This window comes from Anser anser, assembly GCF_964211835.1.
Source record: "Anser anser genome assembly, chromosome: 3".
NCBI classification, from domain to species: domain Eukaryota; kingdom Metazoa; phylum Chordata; class Aves; order Anseriformes; family Anatidae; genus Anser; species Anser anser.
In genome coordinates this window covers 72,729,478-72,753,413 of record NC_139722.1, presented here as the reverse complement: position 1 = coordinate 72,753,413, position 23,936 = coordinate 72,729,478, and the positions used below count along the sequence as shown (strand labels likewise).

The following is a 23,936-nucleotide window of genomic DNA, read 5'->3' as shown; positions in this document are numbered from 1 at the left end:
CTTAGCTCTGAGAAGGCTGCCTCAAAAGTGGCTATTCTTGATATCTGCATGGGCATATTGGCTCACAGCAGCTGCGAATCCTTCCTATATACTGAAACTTGAGGCTGAACAACTGCTAACATAATGGCCACAGAATCTGCACCAAGGGTGTTTCCAATGCTCATATCAGGCCCAAACAAAAATCATATTCTATGAATTTGAGTTTATTTTTGCTATGCAGCAACTGACTCCTTGGCATTTTCTGGAGGCATCAAGGAGCTAGCTTCTGCCCCCAGTTACACTTTTGCAGTGCCGCACCAGGGACACTGAGTCCAGGGTCCCATCTCATGTCTCCTCTTTTGGGTCTTCGCTGGCTGCTTACCAAGTACGGGTGAGTGTAATTTGGTGAGCATTTTTTGATCTGTGGTGACTCTTTAGGACACATCCAAGCAACACAGGAACCCACACTTTGCTAGAAGCAAGAAGCGCTTCTAAATCACTTAGGAATTTTTGGAAAATCTTACCCTTGGTCTTGAAGATTTGTTAAATCTCCCTCCAAAAAGCGATGTATTTAGCCACTCCAAACACAGAGAGCAGAAGCTTCAAAAGCAATAGAAGAGCTCCAGTGTTTTCTAATCTAGTGAGTCTAGTATGTGCCAGCAATCGTGCTTCAGCAGAGTAATTGACCTCGCAGGGACAAATACACCATTGCTGTGAACTCCCTTAGAAAACTTCCCTGCAACCTCCTCCCACATGTGGTATTGCATGGAGGTAACTCAGTCAGAATTAGCTTGGTTGCATGTGTGCTCGGAAGATTATAAAGAGGACAAAGTGGGTTTTACTCATTTCCTCTAATTTAACATTTACTGTATCGGCATTGCTTTCATTTAGTATTGCTTAAATTGGTAAAATGTGGGCTTTCATTGAAGGATTTACTTCTCAACAATGAAAAAACTGATATAAACCAGAGTTCAAGTTGTCTTTTATTTTGCAACAGACTAGCTTTAAATCTAGTTTAATAAGCACGCTGGAAGAGAGCACTGATTATTTCTGTATGTAGCGTAGATTTGGCCCCATTTTCACAGGGAACATGGGGGCAGAAAGCTTTATTGTTGTTGTGTTGTAAACTCCCTTTTATGCTCATCTGCCCACCCTGTGCACGTGCAGTGAGGAGGACATGGGCACACGAGCACTGAACAAGCTGAGTATGAACGTGCAACAGATCAACTTTCTGATAAGGGATTTAATGATCCTTTCAAGCTTAACAAGAGATTTTCTCTCTGATTCTGTTGGGTTAACTCCCTCAAAAGGCTATTCTGGTGCCTTTAATCCTGCCTGTGACACACGACTGCCCCAGTCCCACAGAAAGGGCAGCATCTGCTAACTCATGTCCAAGCTATCTACAGTGTCAAAGGGCTTTCTGTCGTAATGTGTATCTTCAGGGTAGGGACTGTCTCTGCTATTGTTGCTTCATTCAATATTTTTTTCCCTCAGTTTTTTGTTGTTTTACGCCTTTTATCCACTCTTTTTTCCCCCTTCTTCTATCTGCCCATAATCTCATTTTCTCTTTTTTTTCTTTTTTTTCTCTCTGTTTTCACTATTGTAATTTTTTTTTCTCCACCTTTCTCCTCCCATGCCTTCTCTCTGATTTCTTTCTTTGGTCTCTATTCTGTTCTTTCTGCCTAGCTCTTCCTACACATCAATCATATTACGACAGCAGGGAGCAGCTCGCAGAAGCAGGACCAGCTGGGATACATCCCAGTAAGAGCACATGCTGTTGAGGACAGGACCCAGAACACAGAGCAGAGGTGCCTTGAGACTGTTTTGGTTTTGAGCACATGATACAGATAGTGGGAGAGGGGGGGATTTTTCACTAGCCCTGCTCAATTTGCACACCCCCGTGCAAATGGGCACAGCCAGGGAACATAGCTGCAGGAGGACAAGCTTTGAATGCCTAGTAAAAGGAAATCCAGAGAGGAGATATGGCTCTGCAATGAAAGGCAGCAAGCCAAGTAGAAATCTTTGAAAGGAAGACAGAGTTCTGTGCCGTGCACGTCAGGTCCAGCATGATGAGGCTTTTATATATGAGAAGGAAGCAAATGCTGAGCATGGCTCCACTCCCGACCAAACCCTCCGTGCTGGGTGTGTTTTCCAGGAGAAGGCTTCCTGGCTTGCTCCTCACCGTGCTTCTGTCACGGACCTCTCAGTTGGGACAGGGAGCAGGCATCCACTAGACACATGCAGAAGAACTGAGCCGCGTGTGTGAGTTTCAGCAAAGAATCGCAAGTAAAAAAAAATGCATAGAGGTGGAATTGGGGGCTGAGTTAAAGGACGGTGTTAACGGAGTCGTTCACCAGTGCAAGGCTTGTCTGAATTAGTGTCAACATCAACAGCAGTTGTGATAGGCACTGCTGACTTTGGCTGTTTCTGGGTGTCCACAAGCCAACAGCAATATGATGTGTTTTATGTGCTGCTGGGGTACTTGTATCTGTTCAGAAACTCCTGCTCTGACTTTCTTCTTCCTCTTGTAGATCAATGATGTGGAAGACTCTGTAACACCTTGGGATGAAGGGGGGAAGCCTGAGGTGTTTGCATGTTAGATTACTCGGTGTGGGAAGGGGACAAGAGCTGCTGGGACTTGGCTCCTGGCCTCCGTTGAGCAGGATGGAGCGGTGCAGGGAGGCTGCTGGCGGGAGGCCACTGACGATGCTGCACTCCAGGGAGAGTTTTAGTATGTGTGAGTAAGGGAGAGCGTGGGGATGTCCAGAGATCTGCTGTGCAATGGCATGTTTAGGCTAATCCCAGGTTGCTAAGAAGCCCTACACATGTTTGGCATTGGCTCTGGTTGCTCTACAGTCCTTCCTCAGGTGGCCACCCCCTCCTCCCAGCAAAGTCCATCTGTTTGGCCACAAACTCCATGACTTTTGGCTCTGAAGGACACGGCATGTCACGAAACCCCCAAATATGCCTTTTGCAGCCTCGGAGCCCAGCACTCCAGCACCACTGAGCATCTCCAGCTGTTCTTTGACAGGCGGCTCATGTGTGACTCAGAGCCCTTTGCTGGCTCTGCCCCGCGGGGCACGCTGCCCGTGGGCAGGGAGACGTCTCCGGCTGTGAACTTGTTCTCCGGGGAAGAGCTTTCTGAGATGGCTATAACAGCTCCCTAGGAGGGAACAAGGAGCTTTGTGCTGAGGAGACGCCGGACTGGTGAACACCACAAAGTCAGCCAGCACTAGTGAGTACCACTGAGGTTACTCAAATCTCTGGATCTGTTGAAGTGTCCTTTCCACAAAGCAAGCACCCGTCCGCAGGTGTCCTGTAGAAAAAGGCACCCTGCAAGAGCTGTCAGCCCATGCAGGTTTGCAGATGAGTCCTGTGCTGCTCCAGCCAGGTAGTACCTGGGCTTGTCCAGGGCCAGCTCCGTGGTGTGCTGCGTGCCATGGTGGTGGCAGTACTGGCTCTGTGGTGTCTCTGGCAGTCTGGTGAAAAAGGGAATAAGCTGCCAAGGACTAGGTTTGTATAAGCAATAGGAAAAGTTAGGTATTTGGTCTTTCTGGCTGGGTTTTCCTTCAGGTCTCAGAGGTGGGTGCTCTGAACCGCTGATCCACACAACCATCACCAGAGGTGCTGATGCAGACGCACCCCGCGGAGCTGCTGGCTCAGCCACGGGCAGCAAGCAGCAGACCACAGGACCCTTCTCCTGCTGTGGTGGAGGGAGCTGATCCCTGGTGCTGCCTGCCTGGGAGCTCCTATGCCACAGGCTGTGAGGCTGCTCCAGCCTGGGGAAAACCCTATGGAGATCCGGGCTGAGGAACAATGCGGCTTTGCCCCCAGGGAGGCTCAGAGGAAGGAATGCAGGTGCAGCACCTGGGGCCTGGGCCTGGCTGTGGGCTGTGCACGTGCCACAGTGCAGAGACAAGGTCTCATTTCTTCACGAGTAGGCGTGGAGCACTCCTGGCCAGGCACTTGTTTTTCCTCATCAGAGCCAGGGTGAACTGCAACGCCTCCCATGGACATGGCCTGCAGAGGTGGGGGAAAGGCAGTGTAGGACAGCCCTCTTGCTGTGTTCTCAGAGAGGGTGGTCATGGTGGAAGCTACCTCAGATGAGAAGATGCTCTTCAGTGTCATGGCAGGAAGGCACTGATAGGCATCCGGGCAGCCTGAGGAGGACTTTGTGCCTGCCCTCAGGGCTCTGCTTCTGACTGCCACAGACTTGCCAAAAGTCCTTACCTGAGATGTCCTGCTTTCCTGGTGGTTTGCCCACCTTGTATGTCACACCTGCCAAATGTGGATGTCAGCCCTCCATTGGGTCTTCTGGACTATGTGCACTTGAAAGCATGTATGCAGTTGTTACATGTGAACTCTCCTTGAAAACAACATCATGCAGATCGCAAGTCAAGAGTTGAGTAGTTAAGAAAAGCTAGGACTAAGGTTTCCTGTGAAATGTCAACCAGCCTTGAGCCTTTGATAGCATCTTCTCTCTCTTAGGATTGCTTCATTGACTCCAGCCTCCCATTTCTCTTGTTCCAAGCTCCTAACTCTCTCCTGCTTTGCTGCCAGCTCCAGCCCTTTCCTATTCCTGTTGCTGTGGTACTGAGCCTCCATGCAGCTGTTAGCTCCCAGGAACAGCAGCTGCAGGTCCTGCGCCTCCTCCTCAGCCTTGAAACAGAAGTGCCCAGCAAGGATGGGTCCCAGGCTCACAGGCACAAGTGTCTTTGAGTGGAGCATCTCAGCATCTCAGCTCCATTTCCTTTCATTATGCGAGAGTTATCCTAGTTAGTTGCCTAAAGTTCAGATGAGACCGTCTTCACAGTATGTAAATCTCAGCTGAAGGCTTTAAAGATTGGGAAGCTTCTGAGTAGCTGTAGGAGGCTATTACAATGGAGATTGTCAAGGAAATATGATACATGTATGGCACAGCTACTGGCTTAGTTGGCAATAACTCAATGCAAAGACTTCTTTAGATTACAAGGGCTGTGGATGAGGGTCTTAGAAAAGTGAAGGTATTTCTTACTTAATTCGATGTTTTAATTATGCCTTTCTGGGGATATGAACTCAAAGGATGTCACAGCAACAGGTCTGTGATTTTCATGAGGCAGAGCTGCTTTCCAGGTTTTTACCTCTTGCTGGCACAGTAAGTTTTTGTGGACATGCCACAAGATGTGTAATGCTGCAGTGTTTTCAGCTGAAGTCACAGACAGCAAATAGAAAGCACTGTGTTACGATCATACCATGCCATAGCCTGCCCTCCAGGGCGAGGGAGATTGGCTGGTCAGAAGCTGCACAGATGACTTTAAAATATTGCAGAATGAGTATTATGTGGAACAACACCGAGCACCTCTTCTGGCTTTTTGAACAACTGGAAATCTTGTCTCTGAGCTTCATTTATCAGCCAATAAGGCTGGCACTTCAGGCAACATTTAGAAACCATGTTTATAATCTTAACTTGACCAAGTAAGCAAAACTACTTCATGTGATTGTATACCATCCCTTTATACTAAAGAAGGAAGAAACAAGCTGTGAGGCAGCTCACTTATATAATTTCAACTCAGTTTTCTGAATTTCTTATAATCACAGTTCCTGAGTAGTTGTGATGACATCTGAGTAAGCATGTGTGGTGCTGACTGAAAACAAAAAAAAAGTGCAAATGCAGTATTACTTTGGCCAGACTGCTGCAAAATTAATTTGGTGAGACATGCCAGCTCAGGAAATTAATTGTTGTTTGGGCAGATTCATTATTGGTAGGGATGATTTTCCTTTGATTGGCAGAATGACCATCTCCACTTAGGAGAATTATTATAGATGTGGTTGAGAACTAAAGAGAGATAACGTTCTTCATACCTGGCTAGCAGCTTGGTGATGTGAGTGGGATGCTCAGACAAGCCATTACATAAAAAACAGCAGGCTTTAATTTCTAGCAAAATTTATCTTTTCTGAGGGAAATGCTCAGAGAAAGCAGATACTGTCTTCCAGGCGCATTCAGATCTGGGCCAGCTTAGGGTCAAATCTTGTTAAGATCTTCCAGGTTTCCTGCTTCCTGAGCCAAACCTTACCACAGCAGATGTGACTGCAGGTTAGACAGACCCACTGAGTTTTAATGATGCAGTTCAGAACCGAAACCTGAAGGGAAATCTGGGGTTTAAACCTGCATCTGCATCCCAGAGAAACCCATCCTGGGTTTGGTTTTGGCCCAGCATCTATGCAGCTGGCATTCTGCAAGACCACATATGAAGCAGGCCAAGTCAGTCAGACTAATCATCATGCCATTGTTGTTGTTGATTTATCAGCAGAGGAAAGCACTGATCACGTTTCACGTACTTGTCTTTTGAAAGTTTCCCGCAATACAGGTAAAGTGTTTTATACTTCACATCCTGTATTGTTTAGCAACAGCCTCAGGAGATGTCTTTTCAGGAGTATATGTCTTTGGTCTACCTCGGAGGTCTCTCACGTGGGTCTTCAGCATTTTCTGCCTCCATTTTTCTCGGCTACTTAAAGCTTTCCTGACAGGAGCTTGGAGGAAGAAACAGGTAACAGGAAACACTCAGGACATGATGGTTCAAAGGAAAACAATCCCCTGCTGTTTATCTCCAGTTTCTCGAGTCTCTGATATACCTGCCTGTACCTTCTTGCTTGCACACTCTCTTTGCCTGTGGTCCTTGGTCACCTCCTGGCCACTCTTCTCCTTCCCACCCCTCAGAGCTCTCTCCTGCTTTTCCTCCACCAGCTTCCCATCACCTGCTGAAAAGACTGAGGCTTCCTTCAAAGTTGCTATGCTTTTTCTGAAGCTAATTTCCTCACTTGGGATTATGCCAAGTCCTTTGGGAGAAAAGCCTCCACGTACCTAGCAAAGACATGTTTTTCTCCTACATGACAGCTCTTCTTTGTCTCCCGTGAGCACCAGAGAGCTGCTTGCACCTCCTTCTGTCTCCTGATCACACCGACTCTCCCTCCCACAGCCCAGTCCAAAAGAAAACTCGCTGGCTGTGTGCGAGGGACTGAGCTGGCCACCGAGGCATCCCTGAACCATTCCTAGTGCTGGAACAGCTCAGGCTCTGTTGGCCTGTCGGTAGCGGTCCTCGCATGTGTCATTACACAACCCGTATAATGTTGCTCGTTAAATCGTTTGTTGACATGAATTTGATTTTCAACTCATTTAGATTACTGGCAGTGTTGAAAGAAGATTTGATTTAATTATTACTGTAAGTTCTTACCATAAAATATTATGCATTATTTTGAAATGCCTGGCTGTAGATTTTACTTTAACATTTTTGTAAGTCTTCAGTGAAATAGTGTTCAATGTTCCTTATCCTTAGTTTCCATTGTCAAACAAGTCAAATGAACACGTCTCTGCAAATTTTAAGTAACTTTCCCATTAACCTTTTGCATAAAGTTTATAATACACTTACAGTCCGACTAAGTTGATCTATTCTTTTGAGAGTTCATAGGCACAACATGTTTTTATTTGTACATCAGGATGTGCCAAAAACCATGAGAGTCAAATGGCTCGGGCAGGTCCCATTTCATTCCTACTCTTGCTGCGGTGTTGGAATCTGGGATCTTTTATCAAACACATCTATAAGATCTGGCAAACACGGGACATCTTCCCGGGGGATGCAGCTGGACACATGCTCCTCAGCTCATGCTCCCAGCTGAGAGGATCTGGAAGCCAGCTGGCCACATATGCACCGTGCCCAAGGCTGTATCCCAAAACACAGCAGAAACAGGGATCCTTGGTCAGCTCCTGATCATGCAGCCATTGCTCTAGAGGCAAATTTCTTAGACCAGCATAGTAAAATGTGAGAGGAGTGGTTTCCTTGCCTGTCTCTCCCTGGCTGTGCAAACACAGGCAGGTTCACACAGCTCTTGTGCATGCCTGCCTTGTTTCTCAGTCCTGCGTCTGGACGGCTGGGTTGTTCAGCTTCACCTGCACAGTAAGCACAGGAGAATAAGCAGGAGCAGGTGACGGATGCTGCCTGTGCTGTGTGTCCCCGGGCAGAGCTCAGGCTGGCTGTGCAGAGGGGCACTGCCACCCCGGGCAGGCCAGCACCTCCTGCGCTCACCGCAGCCTCCCCAGAGGGGCTCTGCCTGCAACAAGAGGAGAGGGAAGGCCGGTGCCCCCACGTCACATACTCTGCCTTTTGGTAATACAATAATCTTACACCTCCACAGCACTGTTTTTCCTTGAATTAATGATCTCAGGTTCCTGTATGGCAGACCCATTGCTGCAGACCCTAAGCACCTGTGGTCATTAATTTTTTTTTCACCCTGCTGCTATGGCTGGGAGATCTGTTCCTGTTTCACCATTTTCACTAAAACAGAGGAGATGGGCTTTCTGTGGTAGAAATTTTTCTTTCTAAGTACCTAGATTATTGCTACACCTGTATAAGAGAAATGCAAGGTCCCCCACTTCTTTAGAAGGCTCCAACACTACTTACTTCTATGGGAGAGGTAGTGGCAGAGCAGATTAACCCCTGTATCTGCATGGGGTTTCTACATTTGCAGCTAATAAATCCTTGTTCTGTGCCTGCTCTGGGTTGAGAAAAAGCTGTGCAAATACCGTCCTTGCTAACAGACAATTGCTAAAGAGCTACTAACCTCTTTGAAATGACAATTTTCTCTTTGTTTTGTATGTTTTCCAGATGTTACCTGCTGGCTTCAGGCAGAGGGGAAAAAATAATGCGAAGAAACTATTTTAATAATTTGCCTGGAAAGCCAGGTGCCTCTCCAAGCAGCTTGAACCACTTTTAAAATCTTGAGTAGAAAGGGAGCTGGGATTTCACCATGGACAACTGTAAAACAGAGCAACCAGCTACCACGCTGTCGTGGGAGGAAGGACTGTTTTGCCCTCAGGCAGAAGCCAAAGCAAGCTGCTCTCCTCTCTGCCCATCAGCTGCCGCAAGACCAAAGCACCCAAGCCCAGGTCGGCCCTCCTTGTTTGTGGCAGTAGGTGCGTGCAGGAGGCCACCAAGCGGGCTTCTTTCTGTCCTTGATTTTGCCTCACACTCAGGTGACCCCAATTTCCTGCTAAGCAGAAATAGGATGGTGCAAACTGGATGTTGTGGTTGGGGTGATAGGGCACTGTTCTCTGCATATTAACTGCCCTCTGGTTTAAGCCCTCTACTGAAAGCAGAGGCTGCTGGTTCATCCCTTAAGGGCTGATGACTTTAAGATGGCAGTTGTGACCTCTGAGTTCACTTTAATGCAACATCTTAGAGCCTGCCTATATTACTTCTTCCATGTGTTTGATCTCTGTCTCCTTTCCCCCAAGCCAAACCAGTTTTGCCATAATCTAGGAGCTCTTTGTGAATGAAGCTAAATGGGGAAAATGCAATATACTTTAATACACTCAATGTAACAAGCTTTTTATGACGATGTAACAGATAAAAGGCTTATTGAGTAGAAAAGGGAAAAGCACATAATTAACATTAAATAAAAATGTACCTTTAAAGAGCCTGAAACCTTTATAAAACATTGAAATAATACGTCCAAATAATGTGCAGTAGTGTCATAATTTCCTCTATTAACACATTAAAACACAGCAAAATGATTGCACTACATTTTTGTGAGTCTGCTTTTAGGAAGGTGAGCCTCATGCTGCTTGATGAGAGGTTGCTAAGCAGTCTCTTATATTCATTAGCTAAGTAAACAAGGATGTAAAATAGCCCCTTTCTTGCTGGTGCCTAAAGAAACAGAGCTTGGTTCCTGGCAACTATAAATTAATCCCACTGCTTTCTGGAAGTCTGTCAGACTGATGGATTTTTTTTTTCTCTCTCTTTTGAGTGGGGAAATATGCTATTTTCAGAGAAGAATATCCTTGAGTTCTTGGCTCCCTTTTCGGCTGGCCTGGAGCATAGAGATTCAAGGCAGGTTTAGGTATTTTTGAGTAAATGCAAAAAAGATTGAAGGGGATATTTTCCTCCTGGGATTAAGGTACATTCACTCCCATCCTGTCCCCAGGCAGTACTGTATTAGACCGTCTTACAGTGGTGCATGAGTTTTAGTGAGAAACCACTGTGAATATGAACTACTAATGCATGCGTTTTTACATCTCTTTGGTTACCTCTTCAAGAAGTACTGCATGAAGCCAATTAAATTTTTTAAATGGAAAAAAATAGTCTGTTTTCTCAGTGTAAATTAGTCCTTTTCTTGAAATCTCAGTGTTCAATTCTTCCAAAGAAACAGCCGTATGAAAAATGTAGCCTTGGTTTGTTTGAATTTCAGCAGACAAGGACTTTTCTTCTGGTTTTGCCCTTTCTCTCCACCATCTCCTCCAGATTTTTTTTTTCCTCCTTGCCAACAGAGAGAGAAAGAAAAGGTGGAAAAACAGCAAAATGGGAACCATTCTGAAAATGAAAATATACGGATACAGGTTTTAAGCCACAGTACATGTTAAACGATCTGCAGGACTTCAGAAAACAACGAGCAACAACTGGCCCTCCAAGACAGCCAGTCCTATTCTTTTCTGAGACCACACAAAGAAAAGATATTAAAAACTTCACTATTTTGAATGATTCATTCCACCTATTTTTCATTTGATCTCATAGCTGTCCGTGCTCCTCACTCCTTGCTATCTGGCACTGCTGCTGAGGTATTTGGTGCAGGCAGCACATTGCATGGCAAACCACGGGCACGTAGTTATGGCTCATTATATGGTATGTTACAGTGCAGCTGGCACAACACTTGTCAAAAGGCAGATAAAACCCTGCTTCCTTCTCAGCACAAAGGCATCAGTAGCCTTCAATAGGAACCTGATAGTAGGAACCAGTAGCATGTAGGAACCTGATCTTTTATCCAGGGGAAAATCCCAACAAAGTAAGGCTGGATAACACCAGAAGAGCCAAAGGCAGTTCAGACTCCACTCGAGCATGTGTTTCTCTGTGCAGTTTTGCCACCATGGCCAATTCTCAGCACACAGTTAGAGCTGACGAAGAAATTAGACTGAGTTTGGGTTTAGATGTTGTGCATAACCAGCCCAGGAACACAAACTGATCATCTGCTACTAAACCTACTAAATTCACTGCACGCATGACTATTTTCAGTTTCAGACCTAGACTATGATCTAGTTCTGTACATAAGCCCTGGAAAAAAATCACAGTCCTTGGCAGTTTAACCTTTTGTTTCAGTTCAATAAATATCTCCTTTCAGCACACTGTAGATTTGCAAACACTGATTCACATCCTCTTGCCAGCAATGAGTAATCTGGCAGGCAGCTCTGCTCCTGCCCTTCCTCCCTGACAAAGCAGACCTTAAGCAAAACACTGAAGTGCTGGGCAGAGATCATTTAGAGATTTCTTTATCAACCAGTGATTACTTTTTCCCGTGAAGCCAAAGCTACATTCTGAGCTATTTTGTAGGGTTTTCAGGAAGCTTGTTATCCAAGTGGAACACATTCAGTCTGGCCCATTACATTTTTCTGGAGATTTTTGATATTTTTGTAAACTGAAAAAAAAAAAAAAAAAAGAAGTCAAGTTTAATAAATTCAGTATTGTTTATTTTATACTTTTTCTGGAATTTATTTCCTTTGTAATTTGTATTCACTCTCTGGTCCTTTACACAAGACGCTTAGGGACATTTTGTAACTCAGCGTAGCATAATGCTTTGTTTCCTCCTCACAGAGATAATGAACTGCAGCTGAGTGTGCAGAGGGATGATTGCTACCTCCAGGAAGGAGGTGATGCTGGGATCTGGTACTGCCACTCAGGCTCTGCACTACACAGCAAGGAGAGGGCAGAGCACACACCTGCCGTGATGTGAACTGGCACAGGCAGGGTCACTTCTATTCCCATGTCACTAAGGGAGCTGGAAGGAACTGGTACCTTCAGTTGTCTTATTAGATATTAGAGAAGCAGGGAGACTTCTTGTCCTCACAGCACCTCTGTGAAGAGCCCTTCAGCACAGGGCTCCTCTAGCACTGAGAAACAAGCTCATGATTCCCCAAGTAAGGGTAGCTACGTCCAGTTAACAATCATTTGAACTTTGGCTCAAGCTGTTCTTTTCCCCTCTCTGTTTTTTACCCTACTACATTTACAGACAACAGTCATATTTGTTCTCAGCCTTGTTTTTTTTTTTTTTTTCTTTCTTCATGGAAAGCCAAATTTACCTAGTCTGATGTCTTTAGATGGCCTCCCCATAATCCTGGGGTCAACAACTGCTACGCTTCCACTTAGTGTATCTATCAATGCAAATATGGCCAAGGAAAGCTGTATGCAGTAAACCTGTGAGGTCTCCACAGGGCTGTCTGTGTGCAGTGGGAGCTTTCCTTTCTGTGTCTTTATTGCAAAGCCCTCTCCTTGCATGTCCTGGGGTCGCCTTTTCCCCTCTCTTCTCCTTCCCAAGAGTTCTGGGTCATCCCATGACCTGCACTGACAGGTCTTCTCCCAGTCACATTTTCAGACAGCAGGACTCCTGACAGTTGTGGAAGTTTGGGTAACTTACCACCATGCACAAGAGCTTGGATTTTGTACATTATTAATCTTTGTTCTGATTTATTACTTTGGCCCTCTTGGTCATTGGGCTTAACCCATATGGCATCACAGCATGCTGGTAATGCCCCCAGCTTTTTGACATCAATAAATACTACTAGGCATTCCCATTTTCTCTGCCAGTGATCACACTGAACTGATGATATTTAACCTCATTCCTGAGAAAGCTGCCCCAGCTCATTAGATTTCTTTGCAGGAGAACCCCTTGCGATCAACTCAGGCATGTCCTCATCTCCTAACCATTTCTGTGCTGATTCCCATTTTCACAGTTTCAGTTAATAATTCCTGTGTGACACTATACAGATGTCCAGACAGATTTGGCTGACTGATTCCTCTGTCTGAAAGACAGCCATCTTATCAGAATGATATCATGCTATTCACACACATCCCTGCTGCTTTTTATCCCACTTTCCAGTTATCTTCCTAGCTGAAATAGTCCTCTCTTTTACAAAGACTTTTACAAATCACTTTGCAACTCTCCCCCATCGCACTGTAAACTTGCTTGCTATTTCAGATGCCTGTTCCTGGGGTTCTGGGTTTAACAGGAGTCTTTGCAGTGCCACTTCCCTGTTCCCTCATAGGGCTGCTTGATTCCCCCAAATATGAATCTCTGAGTTCTGTCTTTCTATGCCAACCCGTTCCTTTCAGCAAGGCCATGAAAGACTGCTGCTGCATGGAAGAGCCTCCTCTCTTGCAAAGGCTGTGCTGGCATTGCCAGGCTGCTGTGCAAAGGTTGTGCAAGACTGGGCCTCCTTGCACACCGGTGTGATGCTAAAATAAGCCACGTTTTGGGACTGGACTCAGAAGAACGGCCACTGCAGACATTTGTGTAGCTCTCAGTGTGCCTGAGAGGCTGTTAGGTGAAATAAAAGCAGCAGTCCTTTGCTGCATCTAGATGCTTAGCTAAGGTGTTTGCTAAGTTGGTGAGAGGTTTCCCAGTGATTATTCTGAACTTTGGGTGAGATCTCTTATATCATTCTTGCAAGAGTAAAGAAGACACAGAGCTCCGTTGAGGGACATGTATCTAAATATCTGAAGTGTAAACATAAAACATCTCACAATTGCATTGAAAGAGGCTATCTGAGATATCAGACTCAGTATTTGCTTTCCTGGGGAACTGTTTTGCAGGTTTTTGGTCTGCTGCATCTTCTCACAATTTATCTATACATCTTCAAGCTACAACCTCAGTAAGTATAGTGACATAAATGCCAGAATTCATTGACACGCCTGTAAAAGCAATCTAACATGTTATGCAGACAACACACTGAGGTAAACATGTCAGTGTGAGTGTCATTTATATGATACATGCTTTGAGTAGTAATATAAAACAGGCTTTACAGAGTGTTAGCCAGACATGTAAGATGTCATTATGCTGTTTTCTTTTACATTAAAACTTTACAGTAAAGTAAGACTTCAAACATAATTTTGACCTCTGTTTTAGTGGAGCTATACTTGCTTCTGGCCTTGATGTCCTACCTCATCTGTTCAGGTTTCAGGGGTCATGATTTTCAGTTAAGGGCTGAGTTCAAAAGAGAATTTCAGAGCTTAAAGTATAGGTCTTGTTGCACATCCTGACTGCTAAAGTTAGAGCTCAGCTTAGGTTTGGGGGAGATTTGTTCTGGAGTCACCTACACTCCCTTGTACAATACATGCAACCAGTCCTAGGCTGAGCAAGAGCTGATTCTTGGTCTCCCATTTCCCAGTTTAACCATGAGGCTAGTAGTCCTCCTTTGGCTGCCTCTGAGAAGGAAGCAGCAGCTGCAGGTGTGTGCTAGAGGAACGTAGGTCAGCTGGAGCATATTTGGGAGCCTCTTGGAGAATGGTGGAACTGGTCTGAGAGCCTTGAAGAAACAGAGCAGGGAAGTACCTGAGGTCTGAGATGTTCTGGAGTGAGCTGACAGTACCATCATGGGGGTGATGAGTGCATTGGGTTTCACATTGCAAACACTCTCTTCATGGTAAGGTTGGAAAGAAGCCATCTTCCTGGTCAACTCACGAGGGCCATTGAGTAGGAATGAAAGAAACTGGTTATAGAGCAGCTGCATAGGGACAGTAGCCTGAATGAACTATCTATCTGAAAGCATGGAAAGAAAATATCAATTTTTTCACCTGCAGTTTCCTAATTTCACAAAGTTGTCTGATGCATAGAGGCTTCATGAAAATTATTTTTCTGTGATCTTCATAACAAAAAAGCATTGGAATGGAAGAACTATATTTAACAGAAAACATGTTTTGGCACCTTTCGGTTGCAACAAAGTGTACTGGGAAAATGCAGTTTGAAAACAGTAATCTGACAGGTAAATGGGTCAAACTTGAATATTTTTACTTTCAATTTTTGCCTTACTGTTTGCAGTAGGTCCATAAGTCAAAATACTCTTTGCCTTTCTCAGTTGTCAATTTAATTGCAAGTAGGGATAAAAAGCTGACAGGAATGGAAAAATGTTAACAAACAACATCTATGGTGAACACACCCTTTCAAATATGTACTCAGAGAAATGTGCTCTTCATAAACTATACAAAACAGAAAGCTAGATTGTGCAGATTAAATAAAGTATTTAATGCTGGGGTGACCAGGTTAAACTTGTACCTGACCCCAAAACTTTTCTACCTGAGGAAAATTCAGTGGCTAAACAGACTGATCACAGCATTATTTCTTTTTTAAAAATAGTTGATATAATCATAGAATCATTAAGGTTGGAAAAGACCTCCAAGGTCATCTGGTCCAGCCATCCCCCTACCACCAATGCCACCCACCAAACCATGTCCCTAAGCACCACGTCCAACCTTTCCTTGAACACCCCCAGGGACGGTGACTCCACCACCTCCCTGGGCAACCCGTCCCAATGCCTGACTGCTCTTTCTGAGAAGAAATGTCTCCTCATTTCCAACCTGAACCTCCCCTGGCACAACTTGAGGCCATTCCCTCTGGTCCTATCACTAGATACCTGTGAGAAGAGGCCGATCCCCAGCTCCCCACACCTTCCTTTCAGGTAGCTGTAGAGAGCAATAAGGTCTGCCCTGAGCCTCCTCTTCTCCAGACCAAACAACCCCAGCTCCCTCAGCCGCTCCCATAGAGCTTGTGTTCCAGGCCCTTCACCAGCTTCATAGCCCTTCTCTGGGCACACTCCAGGGCCTCGATGTCCTTGTAGTGAGGGGCCCAAAGCTGAACACAGTACTCAAGGTGCAGCCTCACCAGATCTGAGTATGGGGGGATGATCGTCTCCCTGCTCCTGCTGGCAAATGAACTGACACTGAGTCCAATTGGTCTGTTATTATTGATGACAGATCTCCCTGGATGAAAAATGGAAGACGTTCAGATGAATTTCATATTTCTATGGATATTGCTTCAATCTTTCACAAAACTGGTGCCAGATGAAGGTATCACAATATCACCAGGTACCATAAAACTCTTAAAGATTTTGGACGAGGGATCAACAGCACCCAAGAGACTGACAGAAGCCAGTGGGACGGTGTCTCTCCATTAACCTCTGATTTCCAAATATGACCTGATTATGGACCTGGGACAGCTTGTGGAGAATGCTGAGGGCAGAGAGACTTCTTCCCAAACCTCCTAGTCTTCAGCCTCCTCATCCAGTAAAATCCCCTTCCCGGGATACTCATGTGCAGCAACCTCACTGAGGAAGAGCAGCCACACATTTAGCACTATCTTAGCTCTAGTAAAAGGGAGATGAGATAGAGGTAGGGGTACCATGAGAACAGATGTTGCAAAGTACAACAAAACTGAATTACAAAAGGCGGTATCAATGCTGTGCAGATTAATCTTATTATCATAGATACCATGTAAGTACCAAGAGCAGCCAATTTCAGTACTGTGTGTGTGTAGGATCACTGTTCTGTGGTGGTACAAATAGATTGCCCTGTATGACTACAGCTGTAACAACACTTCCTTGTGAGAACAGGCTTGTAAATGATGATTGCTCTCTTGCCTAGCATTCCCCTGGAAACTAAAAAACTCCACAAACATACTAAAAGTAAATAAAATGCAAGGGGATGGATTTGTGTCTTCAGCCAAAAAAAAAAAAAGTGAGGAAACACTGACTCTTCGTCTCTTCTTAATAGAGAACAAAGCCAAACTCCCACTAGCTCTAAGGGAATTAGATGTCTTTCATGTAAGTCATAGTAATAAATGAAGGAGCATATTAGATTCAATATGCGGTGAAACTTCATGACGTGGTCTTTAGACTGATAGGGTCAAGGTTTTCCATGGCTAGAGGGAAGGCAGCTGTAAGTGACTGAATGAAACAGACACAGTAAACGGCAGCACTCAGCAGAGACTCCAGCTGTCTGTGGAGCAGAGTGAGGACTATATACTGCAGAAGTCCTGAAAGCCTACCATTGGCTTTGCTGGGTCTTAAATCAGAGCTTACCTGCATCATTCATCCTATTTCCCTGCATCTACACCTGTTACTGCATCTACACCTTTTCCAGCAGAAGCAAAGGATATTACTGATGTGCTCACATTTATTTATTTTTTACACACACACATATATATTTAATTTTAAACAGAATAACCCATGTCTGGGTTAGTCTACTTTTATGACCTCTTTCAGTACTTCCACTTGGTAGGTAGTTGCAAATTTCTGCTATGGTAGTGGGCAAATCTAATAGACATTATAAATGATTTTCTTTGGATTTTTACAAAATATCTTGGCTTTGATCAGTAGCTACTTGTGGAGGAATATTGTCTCAGTAGAGGTGAACCATTCCACTGTGGCTTTGCTGTCAAATAACCTCCCCAAATACTTGTGTCTCTGCTATGATTTATGATGCTGAACTTTCCAGCCCACAAATGGCAGGTGAGAAAGGTTATCCCAGCTACCAGAAACAAATCCACCCTGCAACAGATGTGAGCTGTTTGCTTAGCAATCACACGGATGTTCAGATTAAATCCACACTCTGCACAGGAACAAGGATGCCAGCTTTTGTTCTCCGGACTGAATTTCATGAGTTCATTTCTGTGATGTGATTGCCAAGGTTGTCTCTGAACAAAGAAAGAATTTGACAAAGAAGCCAAAGCCAAAATTTGTTAAAAAAGAAAAAAGCATCAATTTCTGTCTTTTACTATCAGTGTGTTGGAGCTATCCAAATGTGTCTTCCAACTTGCATTACTTGGAAGCAGGGATTCGGACCAGCCGCCTACATCACATCGCTTCACATCTCATCTCAGCAAGCAAGGGTTCGTCTGATATAGCCCGACCTGGATAACAACAGCTGGGGCTTTTTTGTGCAGCAGGGCAAACTGTCCTGCAACAGGAGGCAGATGAGAAATGATAAATCTGTATGTTTCACTGTCTGAAATCCTGTATAGCTTTGCAGCAGTGAACAGCTGGAAGAGGCAAGACCCTCAGCCAAAGGCATGAACTGTATTAGATATTTGTTGATGCCAAGGCAATACTGTCACATTAGCCATACAGAGAATGCAGAATGGGTCCAGGTGAAACCTGCAGCCTGTGTGAGTCCACTGAGATATTTAACACTTTTAAACTAGAGAGCCTCTTCTAGTCCTCCGGCCCTTTGCATTGGTCACATCTACTAGTCCTGTAGCTTGATGTTTGTGAGGCAATTACATACTTGCTGTGGGGAGCGCAAATATCATACTTTGGGGGGGGCTTTTGAAGAGAACTGTTTAAAAATAGGTTAGTCCCAAGTTTTTTAGCACTTGCTAAAATGGTGAAACACCCATACCCCTCTTTCAATGCTCAGGACCCCCTTTTAATATATGCTACTGTAAACAGAAGATATGCTTCCTCCTAGCTCAAGTCTGATTCTTTACTGTATATTAACAGAAGAATTAAATCAGAGGGAAAAAAATAAAATAACCACACCACTGCAGGGCTTTTTTTTTGGCCACGGCAGAAAGAGAAAAGAGAGAGGCCAACAGATGATTAATCTTTTGTTTTTTGATGGTTCAAGTATCCATTTATCTATGAGTCATATGTCTAAATATTCAAGGTCACCAGTGACCTCCTCTTGGCCAGCTTTACAAAACGTCTCCCTAGCTGAAGTGTCTAAATGCACTTATTCCTCTTATCTTTCTGGGCTTTCCCAGATCTATGATTTACATTTGATCTTTGGGGACAAGTGATTTGAATGTTATAACAAAGTATTTTTTCCCCCCTGTTTATTTTCCATCATCCTTACAATGACCTACCTGTGTAATTCCTAGGTGTTTATGCTGGGTAGCACATAAAATGTATTTTATGTGGAAAAAATAAAAGGTACACAAATATTTTCAAGTGCACTCCCAGCATTACCAAGTTTTATAGAAAAAAGTATTTTGAGCCAAACTGACTGAAATGAAAGCAGTTACAGAACAATATTTATAGAACCATTAGATGGCCAAATGTTACTCCATAAAACAGGAGTAAGCAACTCTTCACTGGTGAAGGGAGAGCAAGTCCTTACAGAATTTAATTGGGCAGGAGTCATCTCAGGCAGTACCCACCCAGTGTTCCAGATCTCTGGCCTCTGTATATCCAATATCTAGAACACTAATTATGACTACAAGATGGAAAAACTGTAAATCTAAAAAGGGCCTTTCAAAACTCTGCTAAGTAATTTTTTTAGGTTGTCACTATCTGTACATCTACACCCTTAATGGATCAGAGCACATATATGTGCTCTAAACTCCATTTGTGCAAGATGGGAGCAAGATTTAAGATCCAGTTCCTACCGATGTTCATGGGGTTATGTGAGGGGACTGCTCATGAATAAAGATATGAATACTAGGGATAGGGTCAGGAACCAAATTTATTCAAACGTTTTCTGATCTTACTCTTCATAAAACAAATGAAAGGTATGAGAAACGAGAGATATAAGGAGTATACATCTGATTCCATGGAGGAATATGAAGAATTATATGCATTTCTGCAGACAGCAAAGCTAACGCATAGTGGATATATTAGCTCTCTGCAGTCTAAGTAAACTGGGTACTCAGCCTAGGCCTTGGTCCTGACTCTATTCCTTGCTGCTTTTATTACACCATTCCTGCTGCCACACTTATACCATTAATTTCCATGGATCTACATCCAGTTTAGGTCTTGATTTAGTAACAGGTTTAATTAGTACTACAGAACAGGAGATGAAGCTGGTGAAGGGTCTGTAAAGACTGACGATTCTTGAATTAAGAAAAAAAAAACCAAAACGAGATGTTGTAAAGAAAGCAGAAAAAAACACAGACGGTTTTGTACTGGCATCTAATAACATCAGTGTTGTGTAATCCACAGGAGGTAATTTTTTAGCTTTGCTCAGTGTGGGTGAGGTCTTTACTGGAGTACTATGTCTGCTCTGGGGCTGTGCACTTGATGAGAGATGGAGACTAATTGGATAGGGTCCAGAACAGACCAACAAGGAGAAATTTGGAAAACATGACCTATGAGAAAAGGATCAAGTAACTGCTTTTTTCTTTCTTTCTTTCTTTTAATCTAGAAAAAAAAAATAATAAAAACAAAAAAAAAAACATCCTGAGATGGGACACGATGAAAGACTCCCAGTACTTAAAACATCACTGTAAAAGACTACGATGAATTATGCCCATAAGGATATGGGAAGAATGGGTTTAATTTGTGTTAAAGGTTAGACATCAGGAAACAACTCTTACTGTTAGGAAGATCCAGAATTTCAGAAAAACACCTACAGAGACTTTTTAGTCTTGTGATTGGAGATTTTTAAGGCCAAATCAGACATATATCTGACAGGAGAGCCAAGTGCATGGCGGGAGTAGGTGTTCTCCTGACAACCCCTCCAGCCCCGCAATTCTGTGATTTTTGGTCTCAAAGTGACAGAGCTCCGCTGAACCCTTAGATTAAAATCAGCACCTAGATATCAAAGGCTTCATTTGGAAATGGCTGGCTGGCTGGCCAAGTACTAAACGGCTTTCGGTCCTCCAAGGAGAAGGTATCTCTCTGGCTGCCACTCAGCTCTCTGAGCTACAACCAACAGCTTGGTGCCTTGCTCATTAATTGAAACGGACCTGCAGCAGCATGGCAAGGAAGCAGGAAGTTTCTGCAAAGGTCCTGCCAACAAAGCTTGAACGAAACCAGGATGCACCAGGAGCTGATTTCCCTTCACACAGTCTTTCTAATCCCTGTTCATGCCGCTGGTCTGATGTTGGAATATCCTTCAGGAACAATGTTCGAGAGGCAGAAAATTGCTCAGGGGCCAGATGTGTAGCTGGAAGATAAAAGCTGAGGCCTTGTCCAAAATGGATGTGGACAATGTGTTGTCCCAGAAAAACAAAACAAAACAAAACAAAACAAAAAACAACAAACCAAAAAAACTGAGCACGCCAAACTTCTCTTGTCTTTCTTTCCTACTGAGTGAAGTCAGCCTGTTCTTCACTATTTTTTATATGAATTTTGTTATTGGTGATCTGCCTTGTGCTTTTAAGAAGACCGTTCTTTCTGCTGCATGCAGTCTGTTTGGCCTGTCTCTGGATACTGCACCGACTGCTGATCTTGGCTTTATGCATAAAATTGTCCCACCCTCATCTGCCAGCAAAGGTCCCAGCTGGACCAGTGCTCGGCTGGTGACAGCTGCGAATGTCTGCAAGATCACGGGAGAGTGATAATACAGAAGTTAAGACTGAAAAGGAAGATGACAAATATTAGTTATCTGTAAGAGATGTGCTACCATGACTGTGATAGAGATACCACCATCCTGTGAAATATGCATTAGATAGATGCAATAAGAGGCTGTTTCTAGTTGCTGATTTTTTCCTCAGAATTTCTTTTCTCTTGACACAGCCTTTGACCTGTGCTGCTCTATGAAATCCCATTTGGCCACCGGAGGGCAATCCAAACTCTTCACCACAAATATTTCCAACTCACGGTTTGTCAAGTTGCAGCATCCTACTGCAGCTTAGGGACTGTATCTTGGTTTTGTACTCTCTTTCTCTTTGCCCCCTTCTTACACACACACCACCAACAGGCTTGTATCAGTTAACTTTTGTTGCTACAGAAAGTCTTCCCAAGAAAATGCCAGCTACACTAAACCAAGCTCCTCCACTGCTATAGTTTATGGGGATCACCTTGCTGAGGAGTCACCTCCTATTTAGGTCTACGGGGAATGCTTATGCTTAGCAGGTAGGCTCCTTCATCTGTAGGATGTCTGCATGGCTGTCAGCCTTCGGCACTTGCCCAGTGCCAAGCCCAGTAGCAACAAACCTATGTGCCTATGGAGCCTGCACCCCTTGGGCTCAGCAGGTCCCTGAGGTGAGAGGAACCAGCTGTGTGAGCTAGAGAGATCTCCTCTAACAGTATAAGCTGGGTTTGTGTGACCAAATGGTATTGGTCACAGGGAAGAAAGTAGAAGGTGGAAACTTCAAATAAATGCAGTCAAACGAAAGCCAGCAGTAAGCCCATCTTTTGTATCTAAGTTAAACATTCCTTTACATGGGAGCATGAAATGAATACGAGGGGTTAGGGTGCAATGTAAAATGAAGAATAATTAAATGTAGGTGACCACTCAGGAGTTCCTAGCTAGCATGTGTGACCCCTGGGTATTTTCCCTCTGAGCCTTGCCCTCCATTTTTTTGTTAACTGCACTCTATGGGCTTGTCTCTGATCTGGCATGTTTGTGTGGCAGAATGTTATGTGACCCTCATTCCGTTTGGAATGGCTGGTGGAGAAGTGCAGGCTCTGTGAGAGCATGGAGTGGGGTGCTGTGACATGGGCTCATGTGGGGAGCACCTTACCTTGGCACCAGGCGATCCCACTCCTGGCAGCACAGGGAGTCAGTGTGTGACAGGCTTGTTCCAAGGGTCTGGAGAGCTGCAGAGACAACATAAGCATTTGCCATCCTGAAAAGTTCTTTGCTAAACCAGAGCAAAGCTCTTTGTTGTATGGAGTGGAAGAAATATAAAGAATAAAATAAAGTAAAATAAAATAAAATAAAATAAAATAAAATAAAATAAAATAAAATAAAATAAAATAAAATATTACAAAAATTAGAGTCCTCCTTCCAGGTCTCCCAAAAGACTCTCACATCACTGGTCTTGTGGCTTATTATTATGAAATACAGACAGGTTTGCTTTTCAGGCGTCAGCCTTGACTCCTGTCTTTCTGTGCTACTCAGGGGAAGAAAAATGAGGTGGTTTATTTTTGCAAAGCAGCTTGAGTGTCTGTAGCAGTCAGTGGTTCACATTGCAATGCAAGTCATAAGAAGCCCTTGAACTCTCTGTAAGCCCAGAACTTCTCCTCGACTCTTCTGCAATGTTTCCAAAACAACTCCCTGCCCTGTGCTAGAGTGGGGAGCAGAACAGATCATTTCAGTTCTTGGGTCTGTTCCCTTGCGGTTACTGACATCTGCCCCAGATCTGAGTGCAGAAGGGCTCCTGCAGCATTTGCTTCCTACATCCCATACATCAAAAACAGCTACTGGTAGCTTTTAACGAGCATACTGAATTTATCTTATAAGATCAAAACCCCGAAAAGGTGTACAGTGTACGTCAGGAAAAGAGAAGGAGATAAAGCAAAGAGGTTGCCAATATTTTAGGTCTCTAAATGCCAGAAAAAAAAATCTTAGGAGAAAAGATGATCTTAGGAAACATACCTTATCCCAAAGAAAGCCAGCTCCTGCCTCCTAACATCTCCTCTTACTCCCCTAATCCCATGTGAGCAAGACAGGCACGAGGGTTTGGAGTTTTTTAGTACCTAGAAGCACAAACACATCCCAGTAGCTCATCTCCAATACATCACCTGAGGACAAAAACCTCTTTTCTGAAGTTATGTACTAAGAAGTGGGGAAAAAAATAAAGAATAGTTCCTGATCCCTACAGACACCATCAAAAGCCCAAAATGTAATTAATATAGCATGAGTTGGCATCAACATATTTTAAGCCCTTCCAGTTTGAAGCCTTAGGTCAGACCAAAAGAACTGAAATGCCCAGCAAGCCCCCTCCAAGCCCCCGCAAGCCTTGAGTTTCAGGTGCCTCCTGTGCCTTGTGCTGTGTCTAGCTGCAGGACTGTACTTCCTAATGCATGGGAGAAGGAGTCCATACCCTCAGGTCCCCGCAGATGCTTCTCTCCAGGCTCACCCCTGTATACATCATGCAGGCAGCCCACTTTCAGTAAGGCATGTCAGAGTCCCAGCAAGTCACCAGGTCACCCTTTGGGGTGCTGATGGGTTCACTTCTTCTCTTGGCAGGCTGCTGGATGGCTTCCCCTCCTCTTGGGAGCCTTCCCGGTGGTTTCCAGAGAGCTAAGATCCTGCAGTCGCAGGACCCTAAGCTCCCAAACATCCAACTTCTCTCCCAGCTCCTCAGGAGAGGTGAGGCTGGAGCTTCCAGGCTCCCATGTCCCTGTTCCCAGTCAGTCTAGGTAGTGGTGAACTGGGAGACAGTAAGACACTTGGCAGCCCAGGTTTCCTCAGCTCCGCTATGGTGGGATAAGCAGGGTCTGGAAGTCCTGAAAATGCAGATGTTGGGCTCCCATGCCAGCTGGCAAGCCACACTAA

At 44.4% G+C, this 23,936-nt stretch overlaps 1 long non-coding RNA gene across 1 annotated transcript in view; it reads right to left on the bottom strand.

Moving 5' to 3' along the window:
* LOC310896004 overlaps window positions 1-23,554 on the bottom strand; it is a 30,515-nt gene extending 6,961 nt beyond the window's left edge. Inside the window, exons 1-2 of the long non-coding RNA XR_014581115.1 lie at window positions 22,424-23,554; window positions 22,177-22,252 (exon numbers count right to left, since the gene is read on the bottom strand). This is a non-coding gene — a long non-coding RNA (uncharacterized lncRNA). The remainder of the gene's footprint in view (window positions 1-22,176; window positions 22,253-22,423) is intronic.
* Window positions 23,555-23,936: the final 382 nt, after the last annotated feature.